This window comes from Chionomys nivalis, chromosome 4, assembly GCF_950005125.1.
Source record: "Chionomys nivalis chromosome 4, mChiNiv1.1, whole genome shotgun sequence".
NCBI lineage: Eukaryota > Metazoa > Chordata > Mammalia > Rodentia > Cricetidae > Chionomys > Chionomys nivalis.
This window is the reverse complement of record NC_080089.1, coordinates 89443396-89463456: the sequence shown is the minus strand read 5'-3', so window position 1 is coordinate 89463456 and position 20061 is coordinate 89443396. Positions and strand designations below refer to the sequence as shown.

The window sequence follows — 20061 nt, the reverse complement described above, 5'->3', positions numbered from 1 at the left end:
AAGAATTTGGAAAACATCAAAAAGTTAAATCCAATTCCAGTTGATGACAAGAGAGACTAAAAATCAGAGCAGGAGATAATAAAATGGAAACAAATAAACTAATGAAAAGAATCAGTGAATCTAAGTCTGGGTCCTTGAGAAGCCAAATTATTTACAGATCTTTGGCTGAACTAACCAAAAAAAAAAAAAGATGGCCAAATTCACAAATCAAACAGGAACCATTACAACAAACACTAAAAAAATTCAGAATATTATAAAGGGATAACTTAAAATATGTACTCAATTAAATCAGAAAATCTAGAAAAGGAAATAGTAATAAAAGGCCTTCTGGCTGAGAAAAGCACAGACTGAGATTTATTCACAAAGAATTCTACCAGACTTTCACAGAAGATCTACAGCTAATAGTACTTCAATTTTTCAAAGAAAAAATTAGGACTTCTAAGCCCCTTATATGAAGCTAGGATTACTCTAATACCAAAAACAAGCAAACAACAACGACAAAACGATGATTACAGGCCAATATCTGATTAACATAGATCCAATAATCAAACCACAGCAAAATATTTGGAAATAGAGATATACTAAAGTGAACATTCACCATGTTCAAGTTAGCTTATCCCAGAGATATAGGAATGGTTAAACGTATATAAATAAACACTATAATAAATCATAAAAATTGACATGAATAAAAATCTTTTGATCATCACAACATATGCAGAAAACAGCAAAATCCAACATACCTTCATGATGAAAATCCTAGAGAAAGTAGGACAAAAGGGAACATACACCAACATAATGAAGGTTACATATGAAAAACTCTCAGCCAACACCATCCTAAACGGAGAGAAACTGAAGCAATTCTGTTAAAATCAGGCACATGACAGGGCTGTCCACTATCTCTAGTCCTTTTCGATATAGTAATGAAGGCACTCGCTGGAGCAATAAAGCAAGAAAAGAAATGTAAAGGAATATAAATAAGAGAAGGAAAAAATCAAATTAGTCTTACTTGCAGACTATGTGCTATTACACATAAGAGATCTAAAACAGTTCCACCAGAAAACTTCTACAAGTGTTTAACAGTTTCAGCATGGAAAGTATACAAATTGACTTTCCAAAGCAATATCCTTTGCCTTACAGAAGCTTTTCAGTTTCAGGTGGTCCCATTTATTAATTGTTTCAATATCTGTGCTACTGGTATTATCTTTAGAAAGTGGTCTCCTGTGCCAGTGCATTCAAGGCTACTTTTCACTTTCTCTTCTATCAGGTTCAGCGTAACTGGATTTATGTTGAAGTCTTTGATCCACTTTGAACTTGAGTTTTGTGCACGGCAAAGACACTTGCTCAACAATGTTCATAGCAGCATTATTCATAATAACCAGAACTTGGAAATAACCTCTACTGAAGAATAGATAAAAGAATATATGGAGTATTATTCAGCTGTAAAAAACAATGGCATCAAGAAATTTGTAGGCAAATGGATGAAAGTAGAAAAAAAAATCATCTTGAATGGGATAGCCCAGATCCAGAAAGACAAACATAACAATGTACTCACTCATAAATGGGTAGTAGATGTAAAGCAAAGGGTAACCAGACTACAATCTACAGCTCCAGGAAAGCTAGGTAATAAGAAGGACCCTAATATGAATGCATGAATTGTCCTGGGAAGGGGAATTAGATAAGATCTCCTGAGTAAACTGGAGGGGGTGGCAGTAGAGAGAAGAGGATGGGGTATGAGAACATGAGGGAACAGGATGGTCAAGTTGGAAGAGGGACAGACTGGGAGAACAAAGAAAGAGATATCTTGGTAGAGGGAGCCGTTGTGGGGTTAGGGAGAAAGCTGGGTGCTAGGAAAATTCCCAAGAATCCACAATGATGATGAGCTAAGGCTCCTAGCAATAGTGGAGAGGGTGTCTGAACTGGCCTTCCTCTGTGATCAGATTGGCGAATACCCCAACTATCATCATAAAGCCAGATGCCAAGATCCACAACCAAGCACCAGGACAAGCTCCAGAAATCCAGTCAAAGAGAGGGAGGAGGGATTATCATCATATATGAGCAAAAGAAGTCAAGAGCATGATGGAGAAATTACAGGAACAGCCAAATCAAGCTCGTCGAAACTAAAGCACTCTCCAAAAACAGCCGTGAACCCTGCGTGGTACCAAACTAGACCCTCTGCATGTGGGAGACAGTTGTGTAGTTTGGTCTATTTGAGGGGCCCTGGCGGTGGAACCAGGATCTATTCCTGATGCACGAGCTCGCTTTTTGGAGCCCATTCCTTATGGTGGGATCCCTTGCTCAACCTTGAAGTGGCAGAGAAGGGCTTGATCCTGCTTCAACTTAATATGCCAAGATTTGTTGACTTCCCATAGGAGGTCTTTCCCTTTAGGAAAAGTGAATGGAGGTTGGACTGAGGGAGAGGCATGTGGGGAGGGTGGAAGGAGGGGTGGAAGGGAGAACTTTGATTGAAATGTAAAATGAAATTTAAAAAAATAAAGCAGTAACCTTTACATACACTGAACACAAATAAGCTAAGAAAGAGTTCATGGGTGCTTTCCTATTGACAAGAGCCTAAAAGCAAGTAAATATCTAGGAATAAGTCTAACGAAGGAGGTAAAATGAAAATGTCAAAATTACAATTAAAATGTCAAATCTCTGAGGAATAAGACTGAGATGGGTGTTAGGAAATGGAAAGTCCCATGAATTAATAGTGTAAAAGAAAAATGACAGTCACAGATTCAATGTAATCCCAGTCAAATTTCCAACATTTTACACAGAAATGGGGGTGGGGGGTTGGAGACCTAAAATTTATTTAGGACCACAAAAAAATTCCCATTAGTCAAATTATTCCTGAGGCAAAGAAACAAGAGGACAACATTGTTGGAGGGCTTACCATTCCAAATTGATGGAGGTGGGTCTTGTATTTATCTGTTGCTTTCATTGGTTAATTAATAAAGAAAACTGCTTGGCCCTGATAGGACAGAAAATTAGGTAGGCAGAGTAGACAGAACAGAATGCTGGGAGAAAGAAACCGAGTCAGTGAGTCACCATGATTCTTCCACCCCACACAGATGCAGGTTAGGATCTTACCGGTAAGCTACCACATCATGGTGGTACACAAAATATTAGAAATGGGTTATATCAATATGTAAGAGCTAGCCAATAAGAGGTTAAAACTAATGGGCCAGGCAGTGTTCAAAAGAATACAGTTTCCGTGTAATTATTCCTGGTAAAGCTAACCGGGTGGCGGGACGCTGCCCTGCCGCTCCACCAACAGAGTGGCACCCAATGTACTAATGAACTCCACGTAAAACCTGAGAGGGCTTAAAAAGGACAGAGAGAGAACTTAAGACAGCTTTTTGCTGTTTGCGGGTTGCGTACTGCAAAGAAATTGTCCTGACTCAGCAGCAGGAAAAAACTGTTTTAAAATGCCAGCTTTCTGGGCTGTGCCGCCATTGCGATCTCTGTCTGGCTCCTGCGGGAGACAGAGCTTTTGAATGGAGCATTTGGAGTAAAGTGCTACGGCTTGCTTGATGGCAATGTAGAATGCTATGTGCCTGGAACTGTGAGTGGCTCAGGGACACCAAATGGCTCTGAGGCAGGAGCGGCTCAGCTCTGCCTTGCTGAACTGTGCTGGTCTCAGGCAGGAACTACTGTAATTACTGTAATAACAGCGCAGTTAAGGTTTAGACTGGGCAGGAAATGGGCAGTACCATATTACTTGTACATGGTGCAACTTAAGTTTTTAAGAACTACTTAACATTTTAAGAAATGCTCCTGGATAGTAAAAAAATTACAGATTCACAATAAAACAGATTCAGACATAAAAGACCACTAAATGAGTCACAATGTTGGATGAATGTACTTAGGCTTGAGAGAGAGAGAAAAAAATATATAGAGAGAATAAAGTTAATACCCTTTAAAAAGGGGGATAAAGTCTTTAAAGAGACAGAGTACAGATAGTTATAGATTAAAAGAAATAAAGAAAAATAAGCCACGTAAAAATGGAAAATTCACAGAGAGTCTGGATTATGTACATTGTGTTTTCTTTAAAATTTTTGACTGTGAAGGAGCTAAGTACAGAGAAACATTTCATTATATGAGCTGCCAAGTGGAACCAGAATGGATATCATGAGAGTATGACTTCAGAATTTGGGTCTAAGGATATGATGCTTTGGAAAGGGTCTTCTTTTGTTTTCACAGAGGATGAGACCCTGTGGATTGTTTCTATCCCAATATGGTATGATAGACCACACCCTCCTGAAAGGTAGCTGTGAACACCTTCAAAAAAATTGCTTCGCTCAACCGCCAACTGAGATGAGACTAGCACACAGGTTATCCCATAAAAGACCTGAATAACAGCGCCCCCATTCAGCAGGAAGCAGTTTGAAAAGAAAAAAACCGTGCCCATGTTCCCAAATATTGTTTATAAATGTTCTTTTTTACATTTAAAGCGGAATAGGATATAGATATGAATAATTTGCATTGATATAGATTTTAAGGTCAATTTTGTTATATGTATGTATTTTTGATCTTGATTAAGGTATTGTGATTGTGTAGTTCATTTAAAAATGTAACGTATAATTAGAAAATATAGGTTGTTGATGGATAAATAATAGTCAAGCTTGTAGTCATGATAGTTAGATTTTCTAGATATATAGAGATATATTTCAGTTAGATAGGCATTCTTCATATCCTTCAAAGACTGCAGAATAAGGCATTTTAAATGTTTTAATAACTTAGGGTTTTTCATGGCAATGAGACATGTCTGCTCCTGGCAGCACCAATCTACTTCAAGAGGAAAATGGGCATTGAAGAGGCTCCTTATGAAGTTTGATAGCCATTTGAGCAAGAAACTGCTCTTTCCTGGACTGTTGCATAAACTGGACACAAAGAACCTGCAGAAAGAGGACTGCTGAACTTGCTTAAAGGTGAGATGATCTTTCGGGGTTCCTGACTCATGAAAGAGTCTGCGAGACATTCTGCAGGACACAACAAAAAATGACTGAACTGTCTTTGGAATTTCCTGCTTCATGGAAATGTCTGCTGGATACTATGGGCCTGTAGGCTAAAGATGAATGCCCCAACAGTACAAAAGAACTTTGGGTGACTGTCCAGTCAGCAAGATGTCTCTGTCATTTCTAGAGTTTGAAGTTTCTTTTTTTTTTTTTTTTTTGGTTTTTCGAGACAGGGTTTCTCTGTGGTTTTGGAGCCTGTCCTGGAACTAGCTCTTGTAGACCAGGCTGGTCTCGAACTCACAGAGATCCGCCTGCCTCTGCCTCCCAAGTGCTGGGATTAAAGGCGTGCGCCACCACCGCCCAGCTGAGTTTGAAGTTTCTTATTTCTTATTTACTTAGGTAATATTATATCCTTCTGGAGTCTTTGATGGAGTTGAAGAATGGTTAGTTATAGTTATAGTTTTCCATTGTTATGATAAAAGATAAAATAGATGTAAATATTGTAACTGTAATTTTTACTTGATAACATGGCCTTTTTAGACATCAAAGGCCACTCCGGTGATACATCTCCTCCAACAAGGCCACACCTCCAAATCCTTCCCAAACAGCTTCATTAACTTGAGACCAAGCATTCAAATATGAACCTATGCAGGCCATTCTCATTCAAGCTACCGTATTACTATAATTTTCCTATGGGGACTTCCTTGCTTGTATCTTGTAGATACCATGTTTTCTTTTATATTTAATTCCAGCGCATTTTTATTTCTTGATTTCTTGAAAGATCCATTCATTCCTTAAAGAGCAGCAATAATCACATAATTATTTCTACTAAAATACTGTTGGAGAGATGCCTCAGCCAGAGATAAAATTTTCTTAATTTTGAAGATATTTTTGACTTTGTCCCATGAGATTATTAATGGATGTCTAGTAACTGCTGTTTCTGAAAAATCATTCATTTATCACTTAGCCCATAGTATAGAGATAAGCAGAACAAAGTCTTGGCATTTCTAATTTCACTTGTATCTTTACTTTGGGGTAAGCTTACAGAGTTCTGTACAAAATATGATAATTTATAGATAGTCTCAACTCTTATGAAATCTAACTTATTCCATCCTCCTTCAAGATTTATGGTATAAAGATAATAGTAGCTCAGGTAATTAGTTTTGGAATTTAGTATTATCTAGCTCTAGATTGTAGAAATATCTCCTGAAAGCATCCAGTCATTGTTCTAAATCTATAGCCTCCTTGGATTCTAGGACTATTAAAGCTTTGAGATTCCCCCTCTCCCTATGCCCAGTAGGAGGTGTAATCTCCTGGGAGACAACTTGTCCCATTAAAATACTTCATTAGGAGCATTTTACAGAACCCAAACCGAGATGATCATCACCACACCAGTTTGATCAAGACTGCTCAACTATGTATACTCTCACTCCCTACCTAATTCTCCTTAATGTTAAAGCTCACAACTATCCCAAAGAGGCTCTTCGAAGTTTAATTTTCTCCTTTCTAAATTGTACATTTTACATAAAGTCCCGCCTTGATTCTTCATCATCACTTTTGTTTGCTTCCTTGGGGACCAATGCCTAGTCTTTACATATTGGAATCCTAGAATTGAGCCTCTGACTTAGGTTCTGGTTGTATAATCGTATACCTGCTAAGTATTATATCACTGAAAAGATTGTTGGTTAAAATTGAGAACTTCTTGTTCATTTCTCGGTCAAGTATTACTTTCTTTTTAAAGACTGAAACATAATGCTAAGAAATGTCTTTTCACATTAAATTTGTATGTGGAACAGTTGAGAGATGAACCCATATGTCCCAAGGAAGATGGTGAGAACGGGAGCATTTGACTTAGACCTTTGCATGAGTGTGAAGAGTATGGAAAGATAACAGAAAAGCATAAGACCTCTTGAGGGTCATGTAAGTTTAATATATATTATTATTATTTATATGTCAGAAGTAAAACATGTTTGGAGGCATTTGTTATAATCTAACTAGGGCATTTAATTCTTTTTACTTTAGACAGAAACATAAAAGCCTGATTCCTAATTAAGAGACTAAATTCCAAAATAGAAACTTAAGAACTCAGAATCTTAGACAGTGTCTCCAAAAAAAACTTCAATATTATCACCCATACCACACTAGCATCAATGAGACATCAACAGAATATGATTTCTTTTGTCTGAACACTAGTTTCTTAGGTCAATAGCCTGAATATATATCTGTCAAATAGCAAGAAATGAAACCCATAAAGTGATGAATTTATGAAGAAATGATTAATTCCTGAAGAAAGAACCTTCATGGATGAGATTTGGGTATTATAAAATAGACCTCCGAGAGACATTTTCCCTTAAACCATATGAGGATCCAGGAGAAGTTAGAGATTATGAGGGAACATGGTCATATTCTTATCAGATATCAAATCTCAGCACCTTAATCTTGGGTTCCCGTCCTCCAGACTTTAAGAAGTCATTTTCTATTATTATGACCTATCCATATGTGGTCTTGTTATAATGGCCATAAAAAGAAAAAGAAAAAAGAAAACCCAATACACCTGATATGAGTTTTAAAGACTGGTATGGATGAGATCCTAGGCATAAATGTACATAGTTAGTTATGATTGTCAATATTTCAAAGTCTCTGAAAGATACATATGAAATGATTACCTTAGACACCAGTGCAAAGAAGATTGGACCTTCATCTGGCTCAGTCCTTTCAAGTTGCTATTAGGAACAGTCTAGGATGGGCAGGTCTCCGCAGCTACAACAATTAACATTCCATTCAGAACCTGGAACCTAACTAGTTCTATGGACACATGGAGGTGCTTAGGGATGTATAGGTATTAAGTTTTTGTGATCTTGGAGCAATTTGCTTTCAAATAGTTGAGCAAATTTCTGTCATATCTCCATGAGTTTGTGAAAGTTAAAGGCATTACTATTGTAGGACAAGCAACATGGATATGAAATATTTATAACACATGACATGATTGATAGGCATTGCATGTTGTCTTCCATTTTAGCAATTCTGAAAGATGAGCTCATCCTGTCCCAAAGGATTCATATCTCTCATGCAGCTGACTTCTCCATAGAGAAGAGAAGGCTGGCTAAATATGTCATATGCAATCAGCAATCTTACAAACTTCCCAATCAAATCAACATATTGAACACTTTCTCTTGAGCATGAAGGTAACAAATTAACACTGAACTATGCCCTCTTTGTTCCCAGTAATAAGGGCTGTATGTTTCAAGTAACTAACAGAAATAAGTGACTAAAACAAATAGGGATGCATTGTGCCACTCCAAAATCTAGTATATCCAGATGTTTGAATGCCTCTTCATCTAGAACTTTCCTTTTAATTTTCTTTCATGAGAGTAAATGAAAATATGGCACAATTCCTGCTTTTACAGAATCACAAAGTTATACAAAATTTTAAAAATAATAAAAATTATTCAGAATTGCCTACAGTGAGCTTTACCATGACACATCTCAGTAATAGTGACCCCTCAATTTTGTTGTCTTTGAAATGAAGCTCCATTCTTCTTGTTATAAAGATATATGTCATGAACTTTTCTCAGGTTAAGAATTTTGGTTTCTGAATAAAGTGTTTATGTTTAAATAAATAACTATCAAACTGAATTAACATTATTAGTTCACAATTTAAGGCAAAATCTCATTGTTCTTTTAAAAATTTAATCTCTGAAATAACACACTATTTCATCAGAAAAATGTTTTTAAGAAAACACCTTTTATTATTAGTAATAGTATTGTTGTTGTTGGTATGAGATCTTCGGGAGTTTCATACATGATTAAATAATATTTATCCCTCCTGCTGCAAGCTACAACCCCATTTTTCTCTCCACCCAGTTTTGTGGTCTATTTTTTAAATCCCATAACAAGTCATGCTACCCAAATATCCTTGGATGTGTAGCCTTCCACTGGAAGAACATGATCAGATTATCAAGGGCTACACTCTCAGATAAAAATACTTTCTCTCCGCCCATCAGCCAGGAATTGCCTACAGTGAACAACCCCTGCTCCTCTCTGACTGCTTTACGATAACCATAAAGTGAGCAAATTTCTCCTTTATGATGCTCTGCTATAATATGTGCCTCGAAACAATGGAACCAGTTAAACATACATGGAAAGTTCTGAAATTACAAGCCAAGCTAAACTATTTTTCTCAGGCATTTAATGCAGGGAAGAAGAATCTAACATAATGTTGCAGATCCTAAACGCTACCTTTTAAGCACATAGTAATTGTATTTGTAAAATTACATTTATATATGTATATATGAGTTGGGTGCATGTATAGGAAAAAATGAGTCTATTGTATATACTTCTATATTTCTTCCCTTAAAACTATTAGACTCTGTTGTTAACACAGAAGTCCCAAAGTCTCATCAGCATCAGTATTGCAGTCAGGATGTTAGAGAAAATGATGAAGTTTGAGGAGCAAACCATGGAGACACATAGTTCTCAGGAGATTTATTGGAGGAAGTATTGGTAAGGATTCGAAGGGGGACTCAGTCCAACAAGACAAAGCAGGATTTCCAGCCTCTTATGTTTCAGAGGTAAGGGAAAGTCCCATGGTATCAGGTTGATAGCCTTTAGAAGCCTGCTTGCAGTCAGGTGGGACATCAAGTGCACAGGAGAAATTGCTTTCTTGCTCCCTGAAGCTCTCTGAAGGAGTCCTTCATAGGGGAGAGGTTTCAGGGTGTTGTACAAACAAAGTACAGCCTGGAGAGCAAGTGTTCTTCTATAGCTTCTGCTTCCAGGTTCCTGCCCTGTTTGAGTTCCAGCTGTGATTTTGCTTGGTGAGGGACTGTTACCAAGAGGTGTAAGCTGAAATACAAATTCTTCCTCAACTTGCTTTTGGCCATGGTCTTTATCACAGCAATAGAACCTTAAGACAGGGACATTTATTATGGTTGCTATGGGTACCCTTAAGGTTAGTTAATGACTACTTTTGGAATGCTCAACAGGAAAGTAGATTGGCAGGATTCAGCAGAAAATTGACACCTGTGAGTCAGAGATACTTCTTTTTTTTTTTTTTGGTTTTTCGAGACAGGGTTTCTCTGTAGCTTTGGTGCCTGTCCCGGAACTAGCTCTTGTAGACCAGGCTGGCCTCGAACTCCCAGAGATCCGCCTGCCTCTGCCTCCCGAGTGCTGGGATTAAAGGCGTGCGCCACCACCGCCTGGCTCAGAGGTACTTCTTTACTTATTCAAAGGGGAGTTCGTTGTGCATTGCATTATATATGTGAACAATTATAAAGTGAAAGGGACAGAGAATTCAAAGTAAGGTTTCTGTACTTGCGATATTGAAAGTCAGTGGAAAGATCAGCTAAGGTAAGACTTGAGGCACAAAAGACTACGTTAACCCCAGAGGAATCCTCCCCACTCATAAACAGGCAGAAATGCTAAGACTTGTGAAATTATCTTAGGTACTTACATTTTGTTCCTAAATCATCTGTTTACGGAGAGTATTTCTTGGGTGTTGAGACAGCCCCATGCAGGGAACAAAAGTCCTTAATGGTCAGTTTATGTTTAGATACCATGATACTGATATGGATATCTGACATGAGGCAACATGGCTGATATTGGACATTCAGGGGACCAGGAGTCAGCGAATGATGGCTTAATTGGACTTACAACTTCATAATATTAGCCTGTGATGGCACAGTGAGTAAATATTTGAGAACTTATATCTTGATCTACAAGTATGAAGCAGCAAGAGATCGCTGGGAATAACACCCAAAGTGCCCACCCCTACCCCAGTGACACACCTTTTGTAACAAGGCCATATCTCCTAATCCTTCTCAAATAGTTCTACCCTCCAGGAACCAAGTATTCAAATATGAGCCTACAGAAGCCATTCTCATTCAAACCACCTTACTGGCTAACCTGGGTGTCTGGAGATACCCAGATACTCATAGTAAATGGGGATATAATTGGTTAAGTAGTGTTTTTGTTTGTTTGTTTGTTTGTTTTTGGAAAAAAGACCACTTTGGGGTGCTTTTGTATAAATATGGCTTTAAAGTCTGAAGTGAGTGATTTTAGCTTTTTAGCAGCCAATGGGTGAAGGTCTGTGTGTGCCTACCTGCTGCCTATGTATGGGCCTGCGTATGTAGGTATGCCCATTGGTGTGTGCCTGAGTGCCTGACCGTGTCTACCTGCCTATGGTCTGTGTGTTGGTGAATGAAGCAAGTCTTATCTGCTAAGACTCCATCCACTCCCTTCAACCTACTGGACTCCCATGACCCTACATTGCTTTTGGCTTGGACCTCACATCTTGGCATGTAGGTAGGGATGGCAACCTATTCAGGCAGTCTGCAGGTGAGAGTGCTTGCTTTAGCCTGGGAGGCACCAGCACAGGTTCACTGTGGCTCCTGCTTTCCTAATCTGGAGTATGATTCTCCGGCAACACTGGACATTGAACTCAATTAGCTGCCCCTGCAGTAGCTGAGCCATGAGCCCCAACAGGTTCAGGACACCAGTCAAATGAGTCCCAAGCAAAAGTCTTAATCTGCCCATGGGGTAGATAGTCGTTTTCACCTTTATAAATTCTGGTGGCCTCATGTTTGCTTTGATTGGGTCTGGATCCGGTCCACAGGAGGAATTTCCTTGTGGGAACTTCACTGTCTTCCATTGTTAGCGTGTAAAGTGACCTGAGTGACGGGAATAGAGAAGCAAAGAGGAATTGGCAGAAGTTGCTTTAGAATTCAGGTTCTTGGGCACACGCTGTTTATATGCGTCACAGCTGAAGCATGAGCCAGTTAGCTCAGTTCATGCAGTCCCAGAGGAAGGTTTTGTTGTTGTTGTTTGTAATTTTAAATGTTTTTGTTATCTATTATAGTAAAATCTCTGTTTCCCGTCCACTCAAAGCCCAGTTTGCCTCAGAACAGCAACAATGCTTAGAATAAAGGTTATGGGGGGGGGGGTACTCTCACTGCAGGCCAACTCAGAGATGCCATCAGGAAATAGACTTAACCCTTCTCAGTTTGGTGTATGGGATGGAACTGGAACAGAATGCTGGACTGGACTTTGTGACGCCTGTGATCGAATAACAGTGAACAGAAACAGGAATTGAATCTTAAGCTGATCTAATCACAGAGCCAGCAATCTGGTAAACAGATTATCCATTAACCATCCTCAAATTCTGCCTTCTCTTCATCCCAGCTACACATTTTAGTAGGAGTTGGAACACAGACACTCAATCATTAAAAGTCTCGTCCAGAATGAGCTTTGTTTCTGAGATCCACGCTGCTGCTGCTGCCGGGTCTCTTCTGCTGCACTCTCCCTGTCAGGATGGTTTTGCCTAGAGTGGAGTCCACACATATGGCCAAGGTTACTGAGCCTCACATCACTGCCAAGACATCAAGTAGGTTAAAGGTTGACTCCGAGCAAACATAATGTCAGTTGTGCAAGTGTGCTGAGATGTTTACACTGCATATGTGCTTAATACAATATGAAGTACAAATGTAGAATGTAAAGGTCTCCCTATCCCTGGAAAGGGATATATGTGTAATGTGGACATAGTTTATTAACCTTGGTGAACTGCCTTTAATTGAGTTGTATTTTAATTTACTTGTGTATAACACTGATAACCTACATTAACACAAGAGTTGGTCTCATATCAATTCCATCTGTAGCACATAACACCTTAGGTCCCACTTATATTAGTTAAGGGCTGTAAAATGAAATTTCCTTATGAATCATATAAAGCAGTTGTTCTTTAAAGTCTACAAAGAGTGGATGTGTCACTCTGTTTTCACCTAGACATCACTTTTGTCATAGTACTAAAGTTGTATGCTGTCTTCTATCGTTATTTCTTACTGTAAAGCAACTTGCATTTTTAGAAACAAAACCAACGCTACGATTTAAGTAGATAACTTGGTACTAAAACAAGTCCTTTCCAGCTAGCAGGATATTAAATGATCTCTGTATTATTCTTCCTCTTTTGCTTATTGTATCATCCATAGATAAGGGAAAACTCACATAAGATAAGAGCTCACATAAAATAATCAGCACTTATTTACAGATCCCTAAGTCAACAGAATGGGAGAGGAAACCTAGAAATATACCATTCCCCACAGCACCCCCAAAATGCCATGAGCACATGGATGCTGGTAGAGTAGCATTTCAGATCACTGGCAAAGATGGACTCCCATTGAAACTGAGGAAGTTAGCTGTTGTATAAAAGTCAGTGTCTACTCAAATTATATAAAAAGCAAATTAATGGCCTACAAGGAAAAAGAAACTTTCAAAGCAAGAACAAGAAAACAAACTGCAAAGCACTCATAACAATTAGTAATTATAGCTATAATTCCCATACTAAATTGCCATCACAAGTCAGATAAACTAAAAGACATAACTGAGAAAATAACGGCAGTACTGCTAACTTATGAACAACCTGATAATCAGAAAAGAACTTTTATGAATCAGCAAAAATAAAGCAAATCAGCAGGAAAAGTTACTTAGTATGGAAAAGGATTGTTACTATTTCAGTAAACTTGAACATGCAAACAAGATGCAAAACCATGTGCAGTGCTACTGGAAATTTCAGAAATGGAATTAAAGGCGAAAGTGAAACTTCCTATTAACATGTCACAAAGTCAACAATACCAAGAAGTCATGAGCACAGCACTTCGCGCTGTTGAGAAGGGATAAACACTTAATGTCTTCTCTGCACTTCGCCTTTGTGTGACAAACTTGTGTAGTCTGAGTTACCTCCTATAAAAATAATTCCTGATTCAGCAATAAACTTCTTCCATACCTGAACAGCTGTCAGTGTCTTCTGGGAAAGAACATTTATTAGTCCCACAGTGTTAGCTGTTGTAAACATAGGATGGATTTATGTGACCATTAATTAGTGATTTTATCTCATAAATCCATTAAATTTTAAGCTTTAATCTGTTATTTCAGTTCTAATAAATGGATACCACAAATGTATTTATATGAATTAAATGAATCTATTTTCTTAACAAAAAACAAAATAGGTTACCAAAGCAAATGAGGGAGAAAGAGAAGAGAGCAAAATTATGTAAGAAAAGGTAATTATACTTTGTAGGTTATATTTTGTTTTCTTTTTGGTATCAGTTCCAGAAAATTTATAATTCTGTTCTATTACTCAATTTGACGCTTTTAAGAGAGGGCATTACTGATTTGTAGAGTCCAGTTCTAACGAATACATTTACAAAACATTCCCTCACAAGGCTCAGTGAATATCACGGAAGAAGGGGTAGAAAGATGACAAGAACCGGCGGACCAGAGAGTTTACTGTTATTGTGTCTTCTAGAAACTACACCCATAAGTCTCACTGAAACGACTGCTCAAATGTGAGCTGAACAAGGATGACACACAAGGACATGTCAAAGTGGGCGAGGAAACCTCCGCGGAGGCCTCAGTGCTATAGAAAGAACTAGAGAAGAACTAGAGGCAAGGGACACGTGAATTGGTTGTCTAGTGACAAAATAGCCCTGAAGCATACGGAGAAGTGACATTATATATACTGAGGTTATATTTAGCAATATATATGTATATACCGGTGAGTATATGCATGTAATAATAAGGCCATAAAATAGAAAGAGAGCAGAGTAGGGTATATGAAAGGGCTTGGGGCAGGTGGGAATAGAGGAAAATGATGTAATTATAATCTCAAAAATAAAGGAGAGAGAGACAGAGAAAGAGAGAGGGAGAGAGCACATTTAGGAAGTGATTAAGTCATGGGGCTCTTCCTTTAAGGATGAGAATGAGTGAGGCCCCATGCTGCCATGTGAGATGCAACATTTGTTTCTCTGTTCTTGGTCTTTCTGCCATGTGAAAATACAGCATGTCGACCCCTCTAGGAACCCAAAACAAAGCTCTTACAGAAAAGAGTTACCACTTCTCAGCCCCCAGTCATGTGAGCAGATTTTGGGTTTTTGTTTATAAATGAATTAATCTACTGTATGTGGCTGCAGCTTCAATAATGGGACTGAAACAAATGTTGGTGTCCTAGTTTCATTTCTGTTGCCATGGTAAAGCACCCTGAGAAAAGCAGCATAGGAGAGAAAGGGTTTTTTTTTTTTTTTTTTTTCAGCTCATAGTTCCAAATAGAGCCCATCCTTATGGGGCTGTTAACAGTGGCAGGAGATTGAAACAGCTAGTCACATCCATAATCAAGAGCAGAAAGAAACCTTCACATGATTGCTTTCTGTGCTCAGCTCAATTTTTCTAATCCTTTGCCTAGGGAATGGTGCCACCCACATTGGACTGGGTCTTCCCACAACCACAAACCTAATTGTGACAATTCTTTACAAAAGGAAGTCTCCCCCACCTTGTGCATTTTGTTGAGATAGAAAAAACAAAAAGTTGGTTGGGTAGGATGGTGAGAAGGATTTGTCACGAGTTGGGGAAAGGAGAAGAATATGACCAAAATATTTTGTCTGGAAAAAAATTAAAAATATCGGGAGGCAGAGGCAGGAGGATCTCTGTGAGTTCGAGGCCAGCCTGGTCTAGAAGAGCTAGTTCCAGGACAGGAACCAAAAAGCTACGGAGAAACCCTGTCTCAAAAAATCAAAAAAAAAAAATAAATAAAATAAAAATAATAAAAATGTAATGCAATAACAACAACAAAAAAAGACAATCCTTTTCACAGTCCAATCAAATGTTTTCACAGTCCAATCAAATGTAGGTGGTTTCTCACTGGGAATTTTATACCAGGTGATTCTTGGTTATATTAACTTGGCAATTTAAGCTAGCCCTCGCCTTTGCCCTGGAGAAGTTGGTGTTACTGTGTTCAATGAATAGAAGCCACAAGGTCAGTTTGCAACTGCTTAATAGGTAAGTTTATTGGCACTTACCTATTAGGAAGGAGGGAGAGGGGAGGGGAGCTGCAGTGGAATTTTCTCAGTGGTTATAAAACTATGTTGGGAAAAAATTAAACAGTAAAGGAAAATTCTAGTCAAGGACAAAATATCTTAAACAAAAATGAGGAACTAGGTATTAGAACCGAGAGAAAAATCCACCTTCTCACAAGGCAAGAACGAAATTGACTGGATAGTGTTTGTGTCGGATGACTTCATAAAAGGCAGACCTTTAGAGTAAAGCACTAAAGTATTTAATAGAGGAAAATATCTCAGCTAAGTATTGAGGGTGTAGCATGAGTTATAGCAAAAGTATGTAATTGGAAAACATATTAAAGATAGGTGGTATAATCAAATGATAGGCATAATATAAAGGGGTGGAAATTTATTAAGCCTGTAAGAAAATAAAGATGGAGCCGGGCGGTGGTGGCGCACGCCTTTAATCCCAGCACTCGGGAGGCAGAGGCAGGCGGATCTCTGTGAGTTCGAGACCAGCCTGGTTTACAGAGCTAGTTCCAGGACAGGCTCCAAAGCCACAGAGAAACCCTGTCTCGAAAAACCAAAAAAAAAAAAAAAAAAAAAAAAAAAAAGAAAATAAAGATGGAGGGTGTGGGACCGAGACTGATAAGCGCTGATAAAGTCGCATGCTATTATTCACCAAGACAGTAGTAGAAGGTCTCACTTCAGAGACTTCCAATGCTGCCACATTAGAGACTCAACATACCAAACCCGTGAGAGCGGAACATTTCCAAGAGAGGTTCCTGAGGTGTCTGTGGAAACTTGCCCACCGTTGCTGGTGGTCTCAGCTCCTACATTCTGGCACACTGCTCCTTAAATGCTCTACCTGTGGTTCAAGTGGGCCTGGGTGTTCTGGGATGCCCTTCCACATGGCACAGAAATAACTATGAACAATACTTATGCAGTGCTGAATCTGATGTTGTGTCTACTGCACAACTATGGAGTTATGGCGACCTTCATCTGGACTCCATGTGAAACTTGGGCAGTTGAGGGCAGTATCCTGAGGACCTATGGTTAAGAGGTCCTTGTAGAACGCTTTCACTGCAATATTGTCTACAGAATGTAGAAATGGAGTCCCAAGATCTGGTATGCTCCCTGAATTGCAGAAGTATAGAGCCTGGAACTCTGAATAGGAGGAACCCCAAATATAATATGTAACTGAAAATCATATAAACACTAACTTGAGACATTTCCAATAAATTCATAAGACATGCCTTCCTTGAGCCTTGGAGACCCAGTACTCTTCTAGAGTATACAGAAGGCAAAACAGATAGAGTTTTTTCTCAAGTCTTAAAATTTAATGTTTAGACTTACTGAGAACCATGTTAGCTCTTTGTTCTTTTTCTTTCTTTGGAAGTACAGAACTTTTTTGACCTCTTGGGTTCACAGCCATAAGGAAATTTGCCCCTCCAAAGAATCAGCTTTACAGTTTTATCTTCATCTGCTTCAGATGATACTTAGGTGAGAGATGCATACAGATTTTAAAGTTGATGTTGGAAATGATTTGTGAATCTTCTATTTGTAAAGATAGAATTTCATATATGAATTTTTGGTTGCATGTGGCAACCTGTTGCAGCTTACATTCTCACACTGAAGCCTAAAGTATGAAGAGATGGAATATGTAGGACAAGATTAAGTGATGTGTTCTTTACTTTTGTGAATGGGATTACTATCTCTATGAAAATACTTCAGGGAACCAATCAGGCCACATTTGTCTTTTTGGCTCTCCAACATTGAATAATGCAGCCATAAGGGAACAATAGGATCACAGAGACTGAGGACTCTCAGGACACTGAATCAGCTGTGTCCTTCACCATGGTCTTCAATCTTCAAAGCTGTAAGACATAAATACCTGTACTTTGTAAACCACATAGTCTAATGCATCCTGTTGTGAGTAGGATCTAGAGAGGATTAAGAAATCAACTGGGATCCAACTTACTCTGTAAAGTTCAGGTAAGAAGAAATTTCTCTGCATTAGTCTTACAGGATTCATTTTCCTTGAAATGTGTAACTAAAGTTGAAATGTTCCCTAGCGAAAATATTTCAATCATGTACACACACACCATAACTAAACAAAATTTTATTTCCCTTTCACAAATGTGCCACAGTTGTTCTCTATCCCTGCCAGACAGAATGTTAATGATATAAACCCATAATCCACAGTTAAAAATCACATTTTCATTAGTAGAGAAACAGAATTAAGCATTAGTGTTCCAGATCTAGTCGGTTTCCAACTTTGGTAAATTTTTAAACTATTTTTGGGCACAAATAGGGACATTTAAAATCAGACAAACACAGAAAATAGGTTGAAGATTAACTCGAATGTGTGACAAGAAACAGAGCACTAGTGCTCAGCTCATTTCTCTCATTTCCACAGTGCAGGCTTCCATGACAAGGTCATGGTCCTGCCGCAGTCAAGACGAGGCTTTAGACATCAATTAACATAGCTAAGAAAATCCCATGTAGGTGCACTAAGTCCATTTCCCGAGTTATTCTAAATTCTGTGACATTGACAATTAACCTTAACTGTCACAGTGGTAGCCCTTGTCAACTTGGCATTCAAATACATCAAGTTTAATCCAAACCCTACAACCTCACACGTCTATAAATTCATAACCATGTTATAATACCTAATCTATGCATTCTTACAGCAAAAAGCCCAGTCATTAATAGGTTCAATACTTTAAAAGTCTAAACTCTCTTAACTTTCAGCTCTCATAAAACCAAAAGGGAGATGCATATTTTCAGCACACAATAGCAGAATAAACATTTCTGTTCCAAAAGTGAAAGTCATAGCAGGAACAGTCACACCAAACAAAATCAAACAAATTACCTATCCTAAAATCTTCATGTCTGGCACCTGGGGCTTCTGGTATAATAAACTGGATTCCAAAGTGCTTGGAAGGCCTCGTCATCTACTTCTGCTGCCTTCCGCACCTCTAGCCTGGCTTCATTCTACACCTGAAGAATGTACCTGCTCGGTACACACTCCATTTTCCCAGAACCTTCAATACCCTGGGATTTCCTCTAGTAACTTAAGCTTAACACTTTAAGCTCCATGACACAGCCCATCACTCTGAACTTGTTCCACATTGGTTAGCCTGAGCTGCTTTCCATTATACTGCAATCTTTTAGCTTCCATTCCTTTAAAACTATTAATACATGGATGACACTGCCAAGTTCTGCTACAAGTGGGAAACATAGTCTTCCCTTCCCTTCCTTGAAGCCCACACTACATTATCAAGTTCTCTGTGTTGGCATAAGAAATCTTTCTTAAGGCAGTGATTTGAGAGAAGAGGAGACCTCTTCCCATCCTCCCGAGATATATTCTCAGTTCAGGCTCTCCTTTTCTGAAGTTTCCATTTTCACAAGCCTTTGATTAGAGGACTCTTGCCCTAGAGTCACCTGGTGCAGAGAAGGAGGGTTGTTGTTGATGAGCTTGATGTCTTTAACAATTGTAAACACTTTGTTATGTGTTCTCTGCTGTTCACAGTTCTGTTTAGATGCTTTTCCTCGTGGAGCTGCCCATTGTTTGTTTCTTTTCATTGAACCCCTTGCTTTCTCTCACAGAAGATCTGAATGTTTGTGATGAGAAAGCACAGTAAAACAGTCTCAGCACCCTGACTTGAAATGTGCCCTTCCCTACAAGGTAGGCCGTTACTTTTGAATTCAGGTTAACTCAAGTTCTCTGGATACTGTCCAACTAAAGCCAGGCTCTTTGTCAGAATAGAACATGAATGCCTCAGTCCTGATCTTAAGTGTCCATGTCGCTCCATGAAACTAGGCTTTTAGAGTTCAAATTTTCCACTGCCTTTTGGTCATTGAAACAGTCACTACAATGGCCAGTTCAAGACTGCTAACAGCATTTTTGTATTTTTTCTAGCCCAAAATTTCAAACTTTTCCACATTCCTCCTACAAACCAGGCACAAAGACTTAAGAGGCAGGTAATAAGTTTTACCAAAGGAACAGCCCCAAATTTTGGTAAAACTCCCTGATGTTATGGTTAGTTATCATGGTTAACTTGACATAAACTAGAATCACCTGGAAAGACTGAACCTCACTTGAAGAACAGCCAAGATCAAAGTGTCCATGGGTCATATCCATGATCGGGTCTCTTGATAAATAATTGAATATAAATGTCAAATAGTATACCAACAGTAAAGTAGTTGAGAGTGAGTCCTAAAAGTTAGAGTTTCTTACCAGGAAAACATGTCGTTGTTCATCAAGAAAGCATTTAAAATTG

General features: G+C 38.6%; 1 pseudogene; it reads right to left on the bottom strand.

Annotated features, from left to right (window-relative positions):
- LOC130873558 (phospholipid scramblase 2-like) overlaps positions 1-18732 on the bottom strand; it is a 58905-nt pseudogene extending 40173 nt beyond the window's left edge.
- Positions 18733-20061: the final 1329 nt, after the last annotated feature.